Source organism: Carettochelys insculpta, chromosome 25 (genome assembly GCF_033958435.1).
Source record: "Carettochelys insculpta isolate YL-2023 chromosome 25, ASM3395843v1, whole genome shotgun sequence".
Taxonomy (NCBI): domain Eukaryota; kingdom Metazoa; phylum Chordata; order Testudines; family Carettochelyidae; genus Carettochelys; species Carettochelys insculpta.
The window spans coordinates 672,968-691,535 of record NC_134161.1 but is presented as its reverse complement, the minus strand read 5'-3'; the positions used below and the strand labels follow the sequence as shown (position 1 = coordinate 691,535).

At 47.7% G+C, this 18,568-nt stretch overlaps 1 protein-coding gene across 7 annotated transcripts in view; it reads left to right on the top strand.

The window, feature by feature from the left end:
* The window catches only part of BCL9L (BCL9 like), a 226,153-nt gene that overhangs the window by 87,489 nt on the left and 120,096 nt on the right, over positions 1-18,568 (top strand). For 6 of the 7 annotated variants that reach the window (XM_074976939.1, XM_074976937.1, XM_074976938.1 and 3 more), the window contains exon 1: positions 11,117-11,687. The exons of the other annotated variant lie outside the window; for it this stretch is intronic. The gene's annotated coding sequence lies outside the window, so the exon portion shown is untranslated. Of the gene's footprint in view, positions 1-11,116; positions 11,688-18,568 lie in introns of those variants that run through there. 7 annotated transcript variants of the gene reach the window in all.

Below are 18,568 nucleotides of genomic sequence, written 5' to 3'. Positions count from 1 at the left end.
AGTCTCCACTCTTCCCACCCCACCCCTAAACAGTTACCATGCTGCAAACAGGAAGGTGGCACATCCTGGTTAGGATGCTGCTGGCATCAGCTGAAAGTGGGTGGACTGGCTTAATAGCGAAATGTGTTTGTATTCTACAGCAACCTTCTGCTTGCAAGAGGCAGAGCGGGGGCCTGCAAAGAGCCCAGGTAGCCATCTGTGTCCTTTCTCAGCAGTACTGATTATGCTGTTACTAATACTAGAGTTATACTTGGAATACATTTTGTGAGGTATATGCCATCCACTGCTAGGAAGTCTCTATTCATGCCACTCAGCCAAAGTAATTGGACCATTGAAATAGATGGTATTTCCATTTATCATATGCTCAGCTTTATCTACGTTCTTATGCCCCCTTCCATCCCTTTGCTCCTTTAGCTTCTGGCCTGGCAGTCTCCTCTCCCAGATTCAGATCTACAGGGCGACTCCTGTGCTGTGTGTGTGTTTGTGGTGTAGGTGGGTTGGGGGGGATACTGCAAGCTTCAATTAGATGTTTGAAAATCTTGCTTATACTTTTGAGAACTCTTCCTTGTTCAAACTGTCCTAGCTGGACTGCCCTACCCTGAGCCAATCAGATAAATGGGTAAGGATGCACTCTAAAATACCTCCACTCGATCCTATATGCAGTGTAGTTGTAGCCATGTGGCTCCAGGATATTAGAGAGGCATGGTGGGTGAGGTAGTAGCTTTTATTTGACCAACTTTATTGGGCAGGACTTTAACAGAGTTCAAAAAACAGCTAGATAAATTCATGGGGGACAGCTCCATCAATGGTTATTAGGCAAGGTGAGGAGGAACGGTATCCCTAGTCTCTGTTTGTCAGAAGCTGGTAATGGGTGACAATGGATGGATCACTTGATGCTTGCCTGTCCTGTGCATTCCCTCTGGAGCACCTGGAATTGACCACTGGTGGAAGACAGGATACTGGGCTAGAAGGACATTTGGTTTGACCCAGAGTGGCCGTTATTATGTTCTTAACTTGTGTGTGCCTTGAAAATTCGTCTTTCTTACTAACAGAACAACAAGAACTCTTGTGGCACCATATAGACTAACAGATATTTTGGAGCATAACCTTTCGTGGGCAAAGACCTGCTTCACCAGATGTGTGAGTCAGGGAGTGGTTTCAGAGGGGTATTTAAAGAGTGGGGTCCCATTAAGAGGGAGGGCCAGAGTTGACAAGGTCTATTCAGCAAGGTGGCAATGGCCCAGTATCAACAGTACTTATCAAAAGAGGAAAAAAGAAGTCAGATCAGACAGGGGGATGTGAGCCTTTGTCAGAGTCTAATGGGGAAATATTAACACCCAGAGCAGAGAAGCTGCCTCCTATCCCCCGTCTGATCTGACTTGTTTTTTCTTCTTTTGATAAGTGCTGTTGATACTGGGCCATTGCCACCTTGCTGAATAGACCTTGTCAGCTCTGGCCCTCCCTCTTACTGGGACCCCACTCTTTAAATACCCCTCTGAAACCACTCCCCCACTCATACGTCTGATGAAGCAGGTCTTTGCCCATGAAAGCTGATGCCCCAAAATATCTGTTAGTCTATAAGGTGCCACAAGACTTCTTGTTGTTCTCGAAGCTACAGACTAACACAGCTACCTCTCTGATACTTACTAACAGAAGTTGTTCCAAGAAGAGAGATTTTCTCACTCACTGGCTACGTCTACACGTGAAGCCTACATCGAAATAGCTTATTTCGATGTAGCAACATCGAAATAGGCTATTTCGATGAGTAACGTCTACACGTCCTCCAGGGCTGGCAACGTCGACGTTCAACATCGACGTTGCGCGGCACCACATCGAAATAGGCGCTGCGAGGGAACGTCTACACGCCAAAGTAGCACACATCGAAATAAGGGTGCCAGGCACAGCTGCAGACAGGGTCACAGGGCGGACTCAACAGCAAGCCGCTCCCTTAAAGGGCCCCTCCCAGACACAGTTGCACTAAACAACACAAGATACACAGAGCCGACAACTGGTTGCAGACCCTGTGCCTGCAGCATGGATCCCCAGCTGCCTCAGCAGCAGCCAGAAGCCCTGGGCTAAGGGCTGCTGCCCACGGTGACCATAGAGCCCCGCAGGGGCTTGAGAGAGAGCGTCTCTCAACCCCTCAGCTGATGGCCGCCATGGCGGACCCCGCTATTTCGAAGTTGCGGGACGCGCAACGACTACACGGTCCCTACTTCGACGTTGAACGTCGAAGTAGGGCGCTATTCCTATCCCCTCATGGGGTTAGCGACTTCGACGTCTCGCCGCCTAACGTCGAAGTTAACTTGGAAATAGCGCCCGGCGCGTGTAGCCGTGACGGGCGCTATTTCGAAGTTAGTGCCGCTACTTCGAAGTAGCATGCACGTGTAGACACGGCTACTCTGTCGCTTCCCTTGTTCCTGTTAAATGAGTGGAAGATGGGGATCAAGACCAGGGAGGAACCTGGCAATGAGGAGGGATATTTTATACTGCTTTCTGGAAGAGACAGGAAGCCGGGGTGATTTTAATAGAAGGGGTTTGCTGTGTGACCCCACTTATAGGTACGAGAGAGGAGAGATGCTTCCCTGTGCATAAAGAGGGGAGCATGAGGCAGTCAGATTGGTGGGTTGGTAGTTGTCCAGATGAGGAAAAGTGAAAACTCAGTGATCAGTCTCAGCAGAAGTTGTGGGTCCTAGGGAAGCATGAAGGAGAGAATGGAATGCCTGTGTTCCTCATGGGAGCGAGGACTGTCAGATTGGGGTTCTGGGGAGAGGTACAAATGGTGAGAGATTTCAGCTGAATATAACATTTAGTGGAGTTTCATTAGAGATGAAATCTGATCAGTTTGGTGTGAGTGTGGCACAGAGGGGCTGAGAGTTTTGGATTAGAGACCTCTTTTTGCCACTTAGCAGGGCATCAGTTTGGAATTTGTTAATCTGAATTAAATGCTTTTGGATTCAGGCCCTTCTTATACAGAAATCCTCAGTGACTACAGAATGGAAGTGGTGACAAGAGGCTATAGTCTGGGGAGCACACAGGTGTATCCTACGCCCACATGTGTGCTAATTCACAAACACACACATGTAAAATAGAGAGTAACCTGTAGTGATAATGGTTTTGGCTAACCTTGACTAGAGCATGTATGTAATCATACTCGTGAGTAACCATAGTAACACATGCTTCTTGAAAGCTAAAAATTAAATAGCTAAGTTACATGTCCTCAAGTCACCAAAGCCTGATGAAATAAAGCCTAGAATAATCAAGGAGTTGACTGGGGGAAAAATGGAAAAGAAGAAAAAAACAGAAAATTATAGACCAGTGAGCTTAACTTCTGTACCTGGAAAGATAATGGAGAAAATAATTAAGGACTCCATTTGTAAATATCTAGAAGATAATAAGGTGATAAATAGCTGTCAGTGTGGATTTGTCAGGAGCATGTCACGTCAAACCAACCTAACAGCTTTCTTTGGCAGAATAATAAGCCTTGCAGATAAGGGAAAGTGGTAGATGTGGTATATCTAGACTTCAGTAAAGCATACAGTCTTGTATGACCTTCTCATTAACAAAATAAGGAACAAAGCCTAGGTGGACATACTAAAAGGTGGGTGCATAACTGATTGGATAACTGTTCCCAGAGACTAGTTATTAATGCTTCACAGTCATGCTGGAAGGGTATAACAAATGCGGTTCTGCAGAGGTCCATTTGAAGGCTGGTTCTGTTCAATGTCATAAATGATTTAGGTACACTTATAAAGTTTGCAGATGATTTCAGCCTGGGAGGTGTTGCTAATGCTCGGGAGGATAGAATTATAATTCCAAATTACCTGTTCAAACTGGAGAAATGGTCTGAGGTAAAGAGGATGAAATTCAATAAGGACAAACACAAAGTACTTCAGTTAGGAAGGAGCAATCAGTTGCATGCATACAAAATGCGAAATGACCACAGAGGAAGCAATATGGTGGAAAGGGCTCTAGACTACAACCTAAATACAAGTGACACTGTTTTTCTTTGTTTTGTTTAAGCAAACATCTTTCTGGAGTGTTGTAAGCAAGACACAAGAAGTAATTTTGCTCTACTGTGTGCTGATTAGGAGTATTGCATCCAGTTCTGGGTGCCACATTTCAGGACAGATGTGGACAAGTTGGATAAGGTCCAGAGAACATGACTTATAAGGGAAAATTGAAAGAACTGGGTGTGTTTAGTTCAGAAAAAAGAAAACTGAGAGGGGGCATGATAACACCTTTCAAGTATCTAAAACAAGGATGGGCAGTATCGGAGGGGTAGCTGTGTTAGTCTGGATCTGTAACAGCAACGAAGGGTCCTGTGGCACCTTATAGACTAACAGAAAAGTTTTCAGCATGAGCTTTCGTGAGCACAGACTCACTTCATCAGATGCTGGTCTTGGAAATCTGCCAAGACCAGCATCTGATGACGTGAGTCTGTGCTCACGAAAGCTCATGCTCAATACTTTTCTGTTAGTCTATAAGGTGCCACAGGACCCTTTGTTGCTGTTAGGGATGGGCAATAATTTTTGATGGGGGGGCCAATCCAAGATTTTGGTAAGTGGTCAAGGGACGCTTTTTTCTATTGAGGGGGTGCAGGGTGTGGGATGGAGGTTTCACGCAGAAGGGGGCTCAGGATAGGGGAGTGGGCTGCAGTTGAGGGTGTAGTGTCTGAGAGAGAGTTTGACTGAAGGAGAGGGTTTTAAGCTGGGACAGAGTACTGGGGTGCAGGCTCCAGAAGGGAGTCTTGGTGCAGGAGAGGACTCTGGCCTGCAGGAGTGTTGCAGGAGAAGGTGTGGAATTTAAGAGAAAGTTGTGACATGGGGCGAGGGGGAGAAGGGTGCAGAGCGGATGGGTGGTGACCTGGGACAGGAGATTGGGGGGCAGGGGCCTGGAGCGAGTAGGGGTGTAGGAAAAGGTTCTGGCCTGGGAGAGGGGTCTAGGAATGGGTGCAGGTTCTGTAAGGGAGTCAGGATGTCATGCCAGAGGCAGCCTCTGGACAGTAGGCACTTACCTAAGCAGCTTCTGGCCAAGAGAGCCTTCAGGCAGGCCTGCCAATAGCCCCAGCCCACTGGCTGTTCCATATGGCTCTCTGCAGTGGCTGGGAGAAGGCTCTGTGTGCTGCTCTGCCCCCTGCAAAATCTCAGTTCCTATTGGTCAGTTTCACACGCTGTCCCCACCACCACCAAATTTCTCAGCTCCTGTAGTCTGGACATTGGCTAGTGTGAACTGAGACAGTGTGCTGTGCTGCCCTCGCTCCCAGCAAAATCTATCTGGACCAACTGGCTGGATTTGCGTGTGGCCCCTGCTCCCACCAAAATTCAATAGCTCCTGTCATCCAGAAACTGGCCAATGGGAGCTGAGATATTTTGCTGGAGATTGTTTCTGTGCAGCACAATTTCTCAGCGCTCGTTGTCCAGTTTCTGGCCAATAGGAGATGAGAGATTTTGCTGGGGGTGGAGGCAGCACATGAAACTGGCCAATGGGAGCCGAGAGATTTTTCTGGTGACCAAGAGCAGCACCTGAAGCTCTCTCCCCTCTGCAGCTGTCAGGGGCAGCTCTGGGCTGGATTAAAAGACGTGGTAGGTTGGATCCAGCCCGCAGACCATATCTTGCTCACCCCGATTGTTACAAGGCAGGGGGAGTAAAAAATATTCTCCTTAACCTCTGAGGATAGGACAAAAACAATGAGCTGAAACTGTATCAAGGGAGGTTTAGGTTGGACGTTAGGAAACACTTCCTAACTGTCAGGGTGATTAAGCTCTAGAATAAATTGCCAAGGGCGGTTGCGGAATCTCCATCACTGAAGATTTTTAAGAGCAGGTCAGGCAGACTCCTGTCAGGAATGGCCTAGATTAGGGGCTGGCAATCCCTGGCATGGGTGCCAAGCGTGGCAAATGAGCTGATTTTCATCAGCACGCGAGGCATGAGCTGAGGCCTGCTCCTCCTCCCCCATGCAGCTGGGAGCTTGCTCAAAGCCGTGCTGCCTGCCGAGTGACAGAAGACCCCCCTAATGCTACTAACCCCCACCTAAATGGGAACGTTCTGCATATTTAGTTATTTGTAAATGAAGCTGTTGTAAGCAGGACTACTAGTGACTATTATTACTGGCACTCGGACCGTATAGAGGCATATAGAGGTCAAAAGGTTAAATTTAGGCACTCTGCCTTGGAAAGGTTGCTGATCCCTGGCCTAGATGTTGCTTGATTCTGTGCAGTGCAGAGGATTAGACTTGACGACCCCTTGAAGATCCTTTCAGTTTTATGATTTTTGCATAGCTACATGCCAGAGAAGCCACTTGCAAGGGTGCATGACCATGGTGAATGGCTGGGTTCTGCATTCCCTTCCAGGATGAGAACTCCCAACGTGATCATGCACAATTGTAAACTGAGTCACAGGTAACAGTCAGGACTGACTGCCAGAAGCTGAGACTGGATGAAGGGGAATGGACCACTCAGTAACCTTATGCCTGTTAGCTTCATTTCCTCTCACACTTTTGGCATTGGCCACTTTGGAAAGACATATTGAGCTAGATGAACTAGAGGTCTGATCCACGATGGCTGTTCTTAGGTTGTTCATAGAATCATAGAATGCTAGGTCTGGAAGGGACCTCAGGAGGTCATCTAGTCCAGCCTCCTACCTAAAGCAGGATCAACCCCAACTAAATCATACCAGCCAGGACTATGTCAAGCTGGTACTTAAAAACCTCTAGGGATGGAGATTCCACCACCTCTCTTGGTAACACATTCCAGTGCTTCACCGCGCTCCTGGTGAAATACTTTTTCCTAATATCCATCCTACACCTCTGCCTCTGTAACTTCAGACCACTGCTCGTTGTTCATCCATCACCATTGAGAACAGTTTCCCTCCATCCTTTTTAGAGCCCCCTTTGAGGAAGTTAAAGGCTGCTATCAAATCACCCCTCAGTCTTCTCTTCTGCAAACTACACACACCCAAATCTCAGAGCCTCTCCTAATGGGCCATGTGCTCCAGCCCCCTAATCATTTTCATTGCCCTCCACTGAACCGTGTCCAGTGCCTCCACATCCTTTCTATACTGGGAGGCCCAGAACTAGACACAATACTCTCGATATCGGAGGGGTAGCCGTGTTAGTCTGGATCTGTAACAGCAATGAAGGGTCCTGTGGCACCTTATAGACTAACAGAAAAGTTTTGAGCATGAGCCTTCGTGAGCACAGGCTCACTTCATCAGATGCTGCTGATGAAGTGAGTCTGTGCTCACGAAAGCTCATGCTGAAAACTTTTTTGTTAGTCTATAAGGTGCCACAGGACCCTTCGTTGCTAATACTCTAGATGTGGCCTCACAAATGCTGAGTAGAGGAGAATAATAACTTCTCAAGAACTGCTAGAAAAGCTTCTCCTAATGCATTCCAACATGCTGTTAGCCTTCTTGGGTACAAGGGCACACTGTTGACACGTATCCAGCCACTCATCCACTGTAATCCCCAGGTCTCTTTCTGCTGCACTGCTACTTAGCCAGTTGGTCCCCAGCCTGTAACGGTGCTTGGGATTCTTCTGTCCTGAGTGCAGGACTCTTCATGTCTCCTTGTTGAACCTCATCAAATTTCTTTTGGCCCAATCTTCCAATTTGCTTAGGTCACTCTGGACCCTATCCCAACCCTCCAATGTATCTACATGATCCCCTAGCTTAGTATCATCTGCAAATTTGCTGAGGGTGCAATCCATCCCCTCATCCAGGTCTTTAATAAAGATGTTGAACAGTACTGGCCCTAGAACTGATCCTTGGGGCACTCCACTTGAAACCAACCAGACACTGAGCCATCGATCACTTATGGGCAAGAACATTGTGGGAGACTATATCAAAAGCTTTGCTAAAGTCAAGGTATATCACATCCATCCACGTCCACAGAGCCTTTCATGCACTTTATCGTGCAAGCTAATCAGATTGGTCAGGCACGACTTGCCCTTGGTGAATCCATGTTGGCTACTCTTGATCACTTTCCTCTCCTCCATGTGCTCCAAAATAGATTCCTTGAGGATTCCCTCCATGATTTTTCCAGGGTCTGAGGTGAAGTTGATGGGTTTATAGTTCCCTGGATTCTCCTCCTTTCCTTTTTTTAAAGATGGGCACTACATTTGCCTTTTTCCAGTCATCCCAGACCTCTCCCCATCTCCACAAGCTTTCAAAGATAATAGCCAATGGCTCTGCAATGACATCTGCCAATTCCCTCAGTACCCTTGGATACATTAAATCCAGACCTATGGACTTGCATGCATCTAACTTTTCTAAATAGCTCTTAAGCCATTCTTTCCCCACTAAGGGCTGCCCACCTCCATCCCATACTGCATTGCACAGTGTCATAGTTGGGGAGCTGACCTTGTCCATGAAGACTGAGGCAAAAAGAGCATTGAGTACTTCAGCCTTTCCCACATCATCTGTCACCAGGGGACCTCCCTCATCCAGTAATGGCCCCTGCACTCTCCCTGATCACATGCTTGTAGAAACCCTTCTTGTTGCTCTTCACATTCCTTGCTAGCTGCAGTTCCAATTGTGCTTTTCACTTTGTTCTCTGATCTCCAGCATATTGAAGGGAGAAGAACCTGTGGGGATGTGGGTGCTCACAACCTGCTTGTTGAGGTAAAGTGCTCAGTCATCCCATTAGATCTAATAGCCAGTAATTCCCCCCCTCACTCCCCCAAATACACAGAATTTATGAAGCTCCCATGACAAAGATGGTTGGTTGGCCGGCCATGTGACTCAACTGTCTTATTAACTGCACAGCACTCAGCTCACCCTGAGTGTGCTTGGATGTCTGCAAAAACCTTGCTCATGAACATTAGCATAGCACAGGGTCCGCAACTCAGCAACCTTTCTTAGGTAGAGTGCTGAAATTTGACCTTTTCACCTCTACGTGCAGTGCGAGTGCCAAGGAGTGGGGCGGGACAGCTCAGTGGCTTGAGCGTTAGCTGGCTAAATGCAGGGTTGTGAGCTCTGTCCTTGAGGAGGCCATGTAGGAGTTTAGGGCAAATAGATTTAAAAAAAAAATTGGCAGGGGTGGTACTTGTTCCTGCCAAGAGGGCAGGGGACTGGACTTGATGCACTCCCAATGTACCTTCTGCCTCAATGTGATGTGCATCTAATAGTCCTACTTACAAGTGCTTCATGAATGAGAATGCAGAACTTTACCATTTAGTTGGTAGCATTAGCTGGCCTTCTGTTGCTCCACAGGCAGCACAGCTTTGAGCAAGCGCCCAGCTGCATGCGGGAGGAGGAGTGGGTTTGAGCTCCCGCCTTGCATGCCAAAGAAAATCAGCTCATGTGCCTCTCTTGGAACTTGTGCTGGAGTTTGCTGACTCCTGGCATATTGTGATTGGGTATGTGGCACAGGAAACTGTGAGCCTTTTTTTTTTTTTCCTGTATGTACTGTATCTTTCCATTTCAGCTGCTTCTCCCATTCTGCAAAGTCAACCACCATTCTCTTCTGAGTGGTTGTGCCTGTTGCTGAGATGACACAATTCACTCTGTCCTGGAAACTTTACTTTTGTTCTTGGCATTTTCCTCACTCTAAAGTATGTGACTTTAGACTGAACATATCTGTTTTGCTTCTGTGCATAGAAATGTAACTGTCTTGGTTGTACTCTGTAGTTATAGCCCCCCAGTAACACAAGACTGCACTTTTCCATGTGGCAGCAGAGATTTAGACATATCCAGGCCAAAAGTATTGCAGAGTCTGAGCACTGGAGGACCAGGTAGGCACAGACTTTTTAGAACCTTGCTTTTCTGAAAAATCAAAGTCAAGAACATTTCCTCCTTCTTGAGAAAAGTGCTGTTGTTTTGGGGACAACTGTGAACATGTAAAGAAAGGACCAGAGAGTAGCCCGGGGAGGCAGCCATTGCTTTGAATGGGAATAGGCCATGACCTGTTAGAAGTCATGCCAGGAGGAAACAGTTCTGCATTGGTGGGGAGAGGGACCTGAATAGAGATTCTGGGGACTCCACTATAATAAGACACACAGGGAAGGGGGGAAAACTCATAAGCTTTCATACCAAGAGTTCAAAAGCAATAAAGGATTTAGGACCTGCTCCTGAAAGGTGCAGGATTGATCTCTTTATCAAAGTAGGAATCTTGCCTTTTGGCAGAATCCTGCCGAGAGTTTTCATATGATCTGATCATTAGTGGATCAATGAGTGAGTCAGATCCACAACAGAAAGGAACTTCCCTCTTCATTGCCATTTCTTCATATCTATAGAATTTCCACTTCAGATTCAGTTATATAGCACAGAGGTCCAAAAAAAATTGCAGTAAAAGATGTCCTATAGATCTGAAGCAGTAAATTATTATTACTAATAAATTATTTTGTTAATCTCTAAAGTGCTACATGGTTTGTTTTGTTAGAACGCAGGTTAACACGACTACCTCTCTTACTATCCCATATGAGCAGGGAAACTGGTGGGGCTGGGGCTCTCTGCGGGCTAAATTTAATCATTGTGCTAACCCAGCAAGAGACTCAGATGCAGACATTTAGCTGATTTGCTGATTCTGCCTATGTGGTGTTTGTCTGCCCCCTGCTATTGATTTGGGCAGCTTTTCTTATGTCTTAAAAAAAAACTCGTTCCCTTTTACTTCTAGGGGCAAGTAAGAGCACCAGTCCTGAGTGTAAAAACAAAGTCAACTCCTGTGGCACTTTATAGACTAACATTTTTGGAGCATAAGCTTTCGTGGGCAAAGACCTGCTTCATCAGAGGCAGTCCTGAGTGCAGAATTTTGTAAGTTTGGAGGTTCCTTGATTTCATTAAAAAATCATTTTTAATACTCCTCACTAATGTCCCTCAAAAACTTCACCTCTCCTGCTATTATTTCCCCCGGGGCAATCAGAGCAGTGAGGCATTTAGCAATGGGGGTTAATTGTTTCCCATCATCTCCTTTTGCTAGGTGTTCCTCTCAGTCAGGCCACTGGGAGGCCAGAGGAGGAGACCTAGATTAGGAAGCAGTTAATCAGTGGAAGAGGCGAACTGGGGCTTTTATTTTGACAGGGCATTGCTCGGCTTCTTGTATGAAGGCAAAGTGAATGATCCTGTTTCTCCAAATGATTATTCAGACTCAGGAAGAGAAAGAGGGAGAGAAAGGAGCGCTCCCCACACGGAGCTTTGCCCACGTTATCTCAGCAGCCTTTCCAAAGCACAGAGCTTCTTAGCTGGAGGCGTCTGACAGAGAGTTCAGCAATAATAGCGACCAAGCGTGGGGAAAAAGCACATTGTGAAGAAGGTTCCTGTAACTTCAGGAGGGGGCTGGGGGGCGAGAGGGAAGTTGTTGATAAAATCAGCAAACCAACAACCGCCCCCGCGAGAAACTGAGTCTGAATTGTCCTCAAGTGAAAGTGAAACAACTACAGGAGTGAAAGTGTGTGTCAGAGGCAGTGTTTGTGCTGTGTGTGTGTGTTGTGCGGGTAAGTGAGACTCCAGTGCATGTGGAAAGAGCATGATCCACTCCCCAGAGCCCCCTGCAGCTGGCTGGAAGGCTGGTGGTGAAGAGGACCATGAGCCCTGACTGCATGGCTCTCCCCCAGCAGCTTCCAGATCCTCAGCTCCCCTCTAACACGCTTCACGGAGCGGACAACTGCTGAAAAGCCCAAAGGAAAAAAGCACAGGATCACTATGGGAGATACCTCTGGCCTTTCTTGAGACCCGGAGCAAGAGAAAGGGTAAGTAGCCTCCCGACCACTTTCTTTCAATGCCTGAGTGTTTTGCAATGAGAGGACTGTCCTACACGCAGGTCCATTTTGTACGGTGTAGTGGTGAGCCTGGGCGTAGGGAGTATTTTTTTCCAGCATGCTGCAGGCTTCCTAGGGTGGGTTTCTTCCTCCCCCTTGAAAGATTGGTCAAAGTCTTAATCTTTATTTTCCCTTGGAAACTGCAAGGATCCTGAGTCCAGTTCTGCCTTCCTCTTAGATGTGGGAAGAATCTGTTTTGCCGTGTGCTTAGGATTCCTGATAACAAATGAAGACCTGTAGTTGCAAATGTTTAATTGTTTGGAGTTTAAAATTAAAGGGTGCCTTGCTTTTTTGTTCTTATTTGTGAGGAAGTGCCCTGTCTTGTTGCCTGTTGGTATGCAGGGCTGCTGTGGGAGCTCGGCTTGGGAGGCTGACTTGGAGTACAATTCTGTGTGTCTCTGTGTTGTTTTCTTGAGAAATTGACAGTTTCTTTTGAACACTACCTCAAAGCCCAGATCTTTGATTATGGCTGTCATTTTCAGTCAGCCTAGCTGGCAGTAGGCAGAGGTGATGGACAGCACAGGCATCCAGTGACTGGGTAGAAGTCTCCGAATTGAATCAAAGTACAGCCAGTGTGAAAAGAGCAGGCAGGCCCCTTGGTAACTGAAGGTTGGGTGAGTGGCCCCAAAGGCTTCTGGTAGCTGTAGTCTTTTCCTGTCTCTTGTTTGTCAGGCTGCTCAAGCAGAAATCTTTGCTTTTCTGTTCGTTTTTTCATGTGCTCAGAAATCATGGTGTGCTGCGGGCTGCTGTGCATAGAGCTTGAACACAGGCTAGTCAGCAAACGCAGCATGGCAAAGTAAAAGGTTAACGCCTGCAGCTGGCTTTACTGAGTAATCAGACATTGTACTACAACTCCCATGGGGCTTCTTGTTTTTAGAGGGTGGAGGTTCCTAGACCGAGGTGACAAGAACTTCTTGTGGAAAGGGCACTGGCCTGAGAGCAGCCTGGATGTGCTGGGTGGATTTCCCAGCACAGTATCTCATTTGTCCCTTCTGCTCAGTTTGCAGTGTGCGGAGGGCGCTGACTTGCAGTTGTGAAGCAGTGGTGCAGGAGATACATCCCTTTAAATATTCCCATATGGACAGTGTTCCTTACATCTCCCTCCTTCCTTCTCTCTGCATGTAAAGAGCCTCATCTCTGTTCTTTTTGGCCCTCGCTGCTTAGTTCTTATATTTGGAGACTTATTCTCTTAGGTTGCAGTGTTTCCCCTGTGTGAGGGCAGAGTCATGGGTTGCAATGCCAAGAAGGGGGCAGAATACTCCCATTAGTTCTGCTACAGGTGTGCCAGGCTTACCTGCTGTGCATCGAGCTTTTCCTATGTGCTCCAGACCTGGCCTGTTCTGTCTAGGATAGATCTCAGTTTCAGAGGACGTAACCAGCTTGCTCCAAATCCTGGTTTGGCTTGGAACTGGGGCGAAGTTTACCTAGAATTACTGACATTAGGTAGAGTCTGAATAATGGCTCTGCTTTTGGCCAGGCGCTTAAGACAGAACTAGGCCAGAGGGAAAAGCTTGTCCTTTCCCCAGAACAGCACACCAGAGGCTGCTCACTGCTCCTCTTTCTGCAGGAAGAATGTTTGGTCAGTTTGCAAAAAGTGCAAAACTGATTTGTTCTCCATTAACCTTCCCTCCCCTGTCCAAATCCACATTGTGTTCTTCACCGTATCCTGTTGAGGAGATGGTGAAATTGCTGCAGCACTCGCTAGTAATCACTTGCTGAGGTAGAAACACGGGAGGGCTGCTTTTCTGTACATGTAATAATGCTACATGACAGGGCATGCTGTTGTGGTGTAGTATGCTGTGACTGTATGCCCTGGGGCAGTACTACATGATGGGGTGTGTGGCTGTGGTGTCATACACCTGCGTCCTGGACATGTAAGACAGCGGACTTCCAGTTCTGAGGACACAAATGGCTACCCACCATGGATTGCATTGCTGTCTTTGTACAATGGAATAGAAGGGTTTTAGCTGCTTATTCTTAACCTGCAGGCTCCAGTCTCCTGTAAACACAGATCTCATTTCTTGCTCCCCTGCCCAAACTCTGCTTCATGCCAAGCAGGAAATGATGACATGTCATTAGTTGCAAAGTTCTTTGTGAAGCAGTGTCTGTATTGGTTGCCCTACTTTTACAGAGTGAGGGAGAAGGAAACTGAGGCACAGAGGAGAGAAGTAATTTGCCAAGGTCACATGATGAGTCTGTGTCAAACTGAGCATGCAAACTCTAAATATTATAGTTGTGACTTTTTTGTGTGCATTTTTTTTTTAAGTTTCTAATCTACCTTTTCTGCTGGACATAAATGTCCTGTGATACCTTCTCCTCCCTCACTGGCTGTATTGCACAGATTTCTCCTTTATTCACTGCTGTCTTTTTCACAGTTTTTCATGCCCTAATCATGTTCCAGTTCTTCCTAAATCCAAAATCAGAACTTAACATTTTTTGGAGTGAGAGTTTTTAGGAAGGATACCAAAAATATACTTAAGAATACAAGCTTAAAATCAAGATCTGATTTTATGTTTACTTGATTGCAGGAGGCTAATAATGAGATATACTCATAGACTTTAAGCTCAGAAGGGGCTCTCATGATAATCTTGTCTGACCTCATCCATGTTGCACCAAATGCTTACATTAAAGTCTTCTACGTATTAACTCACTTCCTGTAATGCAGGTCCTGTTGCCTCGTTTTACAGATAAGGAAGAAAGTGTGGTCTTGTGTTTGGTGTGATCACACAAGGCAATGTCAGGCTCTGAAGAGTGGCAGCACCCTAGTTCTAACACCTTTAGGAGTTAGTGGCCGTGTCTACACTAGCCCCCTATTTTGAAGGAGGCATGGTAATCATCCCAAGCTGGGAATAGCAATGAGCTGCTGCAATGCATATGCCTTTGCGGAGGGCAAATATGTCAGCAGTTCGTTCTGTGCCTTTGTTTCCCAGGGACTGAGTCTCATCAAGGATAAGCCTGCAGCAGCAGGCTAATCAAGCACCTGCAGCCAATTAATGCCTGTGGAACCCTTTTTAAAGGCTTCCCCTGAGGCAAGGAGGGGGAAGGAGAAAGGGGATAGACCAGGAAGGGGGCAAGGTCTGTGGAGCTGAGCCTGCAAGGGAAAAGGCTTTGTTGTGGTACCCAGGAGAAGGTACTGGGGGCAGTGGCCCAGTGAGGAAGCTGGTGCACTTTGGCCTGAGGGAGACAGTCCTTCCAGCAGCAGCTAACCAGGGTCCCTGGGCCAGAACCCGCATTGAGTGGGAGGGGATCATGTTCCCCTCTGGACCACCTCACACTCTTTGGGACAGCTTGGAAGGAGCAGAACATCCACTACCCTTGTGGGGTCTCCCCCCCGTTTGTGACAGTGCTGATGCTGAGACTTGCTCAATAGGCTGTGTTCTGCCTCAGGGAAAACTTGGAGGTAGGGCAAAAGGGGTGCAGCGAGCCTCTGAGACATTTCTTTAACCGCTATGAGCGCAGGACCCACGAGGAGTTGCTTGAGACTTTGTCACATACCTTGCCTGCATTCCTGGCCTGTGCATCCTCAACCTCAAGGGATTCTTGTTGTTTTGTCTGGGTTTAACCCAACACCAACCCTGATGCAGCTTCTCCATGCTATGTGCCACAGTTGTAGAGTACAAATCTCTGCCATCTCACTGCCGTTTCTTGGGACTGGTCTCTTACTTATAGCCAAAACCATGCCATAGTAGAGAGTGATACCATGGCATGTTTCCCTTTGCCGTCTTACGTGAGCCTAATACTGCCAGATATTCTGCTGAATGAGGCTTTACACATCCCTCTGCTGTTGTCTGCTTCTTTGCTCTCTGAGTGTCTGCCCTTGTGGGAATCTAGAAGTAGAAGTGAACTCTAAAAGCTGGTGAAGACTGATTGGGCCCATCCCAGGTGAGCAAGACGGACAGGGTCCTGGCACTTCATTGTCTAAATATCTGCTCATTTCAGGTTAGAATGTCTTGAAGGGGGCCCCATTCCTTAGAGAAATGATTCATTCAAGGAATGAGTCTTCTGGCAGAATTCTCCTCTACTTTGCTTGTGCCCCTGTATTTACCCAAGAATCACAGCCTTGTAGGCATCAATTGCATTCCACTGCCAATCATTCAGTGGTCAGGTCAGACAGACATGGTTCTCTTTGGCAGTTTGTTGCTGATTTACTGTTTGCAGGCCCTTCACTGTCTCTGCTCATCTATAAAAATAGTTTCTAGTTTGGCACAATGTTAGGGCTCATTTTCTACCCACTCCACATCCTGTAGGACCCAGTACTGAGGCTCTGCTTGTCCATTCTCTTTGTCCTTTGCTGAAGAAATTCTACTATCCCAGTGTTATGATGGCATAAGATGGCCACATTCATCACCTTAGATGTCTGCCCAGAGACACTCACAGCCACTGGCCTCAAATGAACAGGATGTTGCTCTTGGTTTTCCACATGATGGAGATGTTCTGGTAGATACCAAAGTTACATCAGCCACTGCACCTTCTCCCCAGGGTGCTGAAGCTACCCTCACAGCAGTAGAGACTTAAAAAAAAAAAATTGGAGATACACATCTTTCAGAACTGGATGGAACCTCAGGAGGTCATCTAGTCCTGTCCCCTGTCCTCTTGGCAGGACCAAGCACCATCCCTGATATCTATTTGCCCCAGTCCCTTAATGGCCTCCTCAACTCACAACTCTGAGTTTAGCAGGCCAGTGCTCAAACCACTGAGCTATGGCTGCCCCCCGCCCCCCACCGGCAGGCCTGTAATTAAAGCTGTTGCTGGGTTAGTAACCTCTCTTTGGGGGGGTGGGGAGAATGATGATATATTTGTGCCAGCAAAAGCTCTAATGTGGAAATTGTTGTGGAGTAAGTTGTATTGGCAAACGTGCTTTCTTCTGACATAGACTAGGCCTTGGTCCCCTCCAGTATTCAGCCTGACTTCTTTCTCTCTTATGGAAGGTGCTAACAGGCCAGTGGGAGCTCCCTGAGCTGTTTATGCCTCACTTCTCCACAGGGTTGAATTTGTGGATAAAAATGATCCCAAAAGTCACTAGTCCAGATTGCCCAGGAAAACCCGCACATTTCAGAGGGAAGGACCTAAGGATTTGGCTGCTGCTTTTGCTGCTCCATTTCTGATCATATTCACAAGCTATGTGGTGTGGGCTGGCAGTAAGAAGTCTGGAGATCAGGATGCCTGGGTTCTATGAGCTCGTACGCCACCCTCAACTTGAGGGATACACACTTCATAGAATCATAGAACACTAGGACCGGAAGGGGCCTCGAGAGATGCCATCGAGTCCAGTCCCCTGCCCCGACGGCAGGACTGACCACTATCTACACCATCCCTGACAGACATCTATCTAATCTGTTCTTAAATATCTCCAGCGAGGGAGATTCCACAACTTCCCCTGGCAACTTGTTCCAGTACTTGACCACCCTGACAGTTAGGAACTTTTTCCTAATGTCCAACCTAAACTTCCATGTATCAATTTCCCAAACTCACAGAAAGTACCTAGAATTCATGACAGGCAGTCTTCACGCACCCCCAGTTCACGGCCTGTTTTCAGCTCCTTGAGTCTTCACGAATGGCAGTGGTGGCAGTCTTCCCACACAGGTGTAAGTTCAGATATGTGCCTATCTGGGTCATTGACTTATCAAAGCTGCTTCCAGAGACTTGATATAGCAGGAGTTGGGAGGCTGCTGACTCACAAAAATAATCAGTCTGGGCCACATAAAAGTGAGAAACACAAAAACACACACATGCATGTGCGCACACGCAGCCAACCCTCATTGGGGCCCTGACTGAGACACCTCACTCCCCTCATGCTTCAGCACCACAGGCTGGAGAGTGCAGAAGGCGGGACTGTGGTTCAGGGCTTCTCCAAAGCCAGATTAACTCTTCTGGGGGCCCAGGCTGGGACCAAATGGGGTGCGGGGGGGTTCAGTGTGTGGGAGGGGATTTCTGGGGAGCAGGTGTGGGGCCTGGGTGGCAGGGAGGGTGCAGGAGTGGGCTGGAGGTAAGTGTTTGTGGCCTGGGTGGGATGAAGGTTGCGGGGTGAGGCTATGGATGGGCAGTCTGGGTGGGAGAGAGTGCAGCAGTGGTTTGGGGATGAGGGTCTTTTTGGGAGGTAAGATGTATAAGTGGGCTGAGGACAGCTGGGGGGTGGTTCGATAGTGGGCTGGAGGTTAGGGCTGTGGGCAGGAGGAAGGGTGCAGGATCAGGATGAGGGTAGGGAGCTGTGTGGGAGGGGCGTGCCAGTGCAGGGAGGTGGCCTCTATGGAGGGGGTGCAGAAACATGGTGGGGAGTCTGCGAACGAGGTCAGATGCTGTGGAGGGGAGTCCAAAGCCTCAGGGTCTGGATCCAGGCAAGCCAGAGTCTGTATCTGGGCTGGAGATTCCCCACCTCGGCGGTACAAGCTCCCATCACACTGATCAGGAACATATCCAGCTTCCTGGGAAAGCAGAGTTGTATTTGTGAGTGCAGGAGGCATATATTCTCTGGAGCCGGAGAGAGCAGGGATTGTGCAAATGCCTTGTTGTGACTATCCAAGGCCTGGTTGATTCCCAGAGATCAGGACAGTGAGATTCCATCTCCTGCAATTCTATACCAAGTTCAAGAAGGCTCCAAGGTCCTTCTCTGCTTGGCATCCAGCTGCCTCCTTTGTATGAGTGGGAGCAGGTCATTGTTGAGACATGTCACGTACATGCTGCTGCCTGGGTTACGATGTGGGCTGTGAAACACCCTTAGGACTGAAGTAGATATGAAAGCCCTGCAGCCAGTACTCCTGCCCTACTGGGAGGGCCAGCAATGGACACTACTTTGGGAAGGGACCACAGCCATG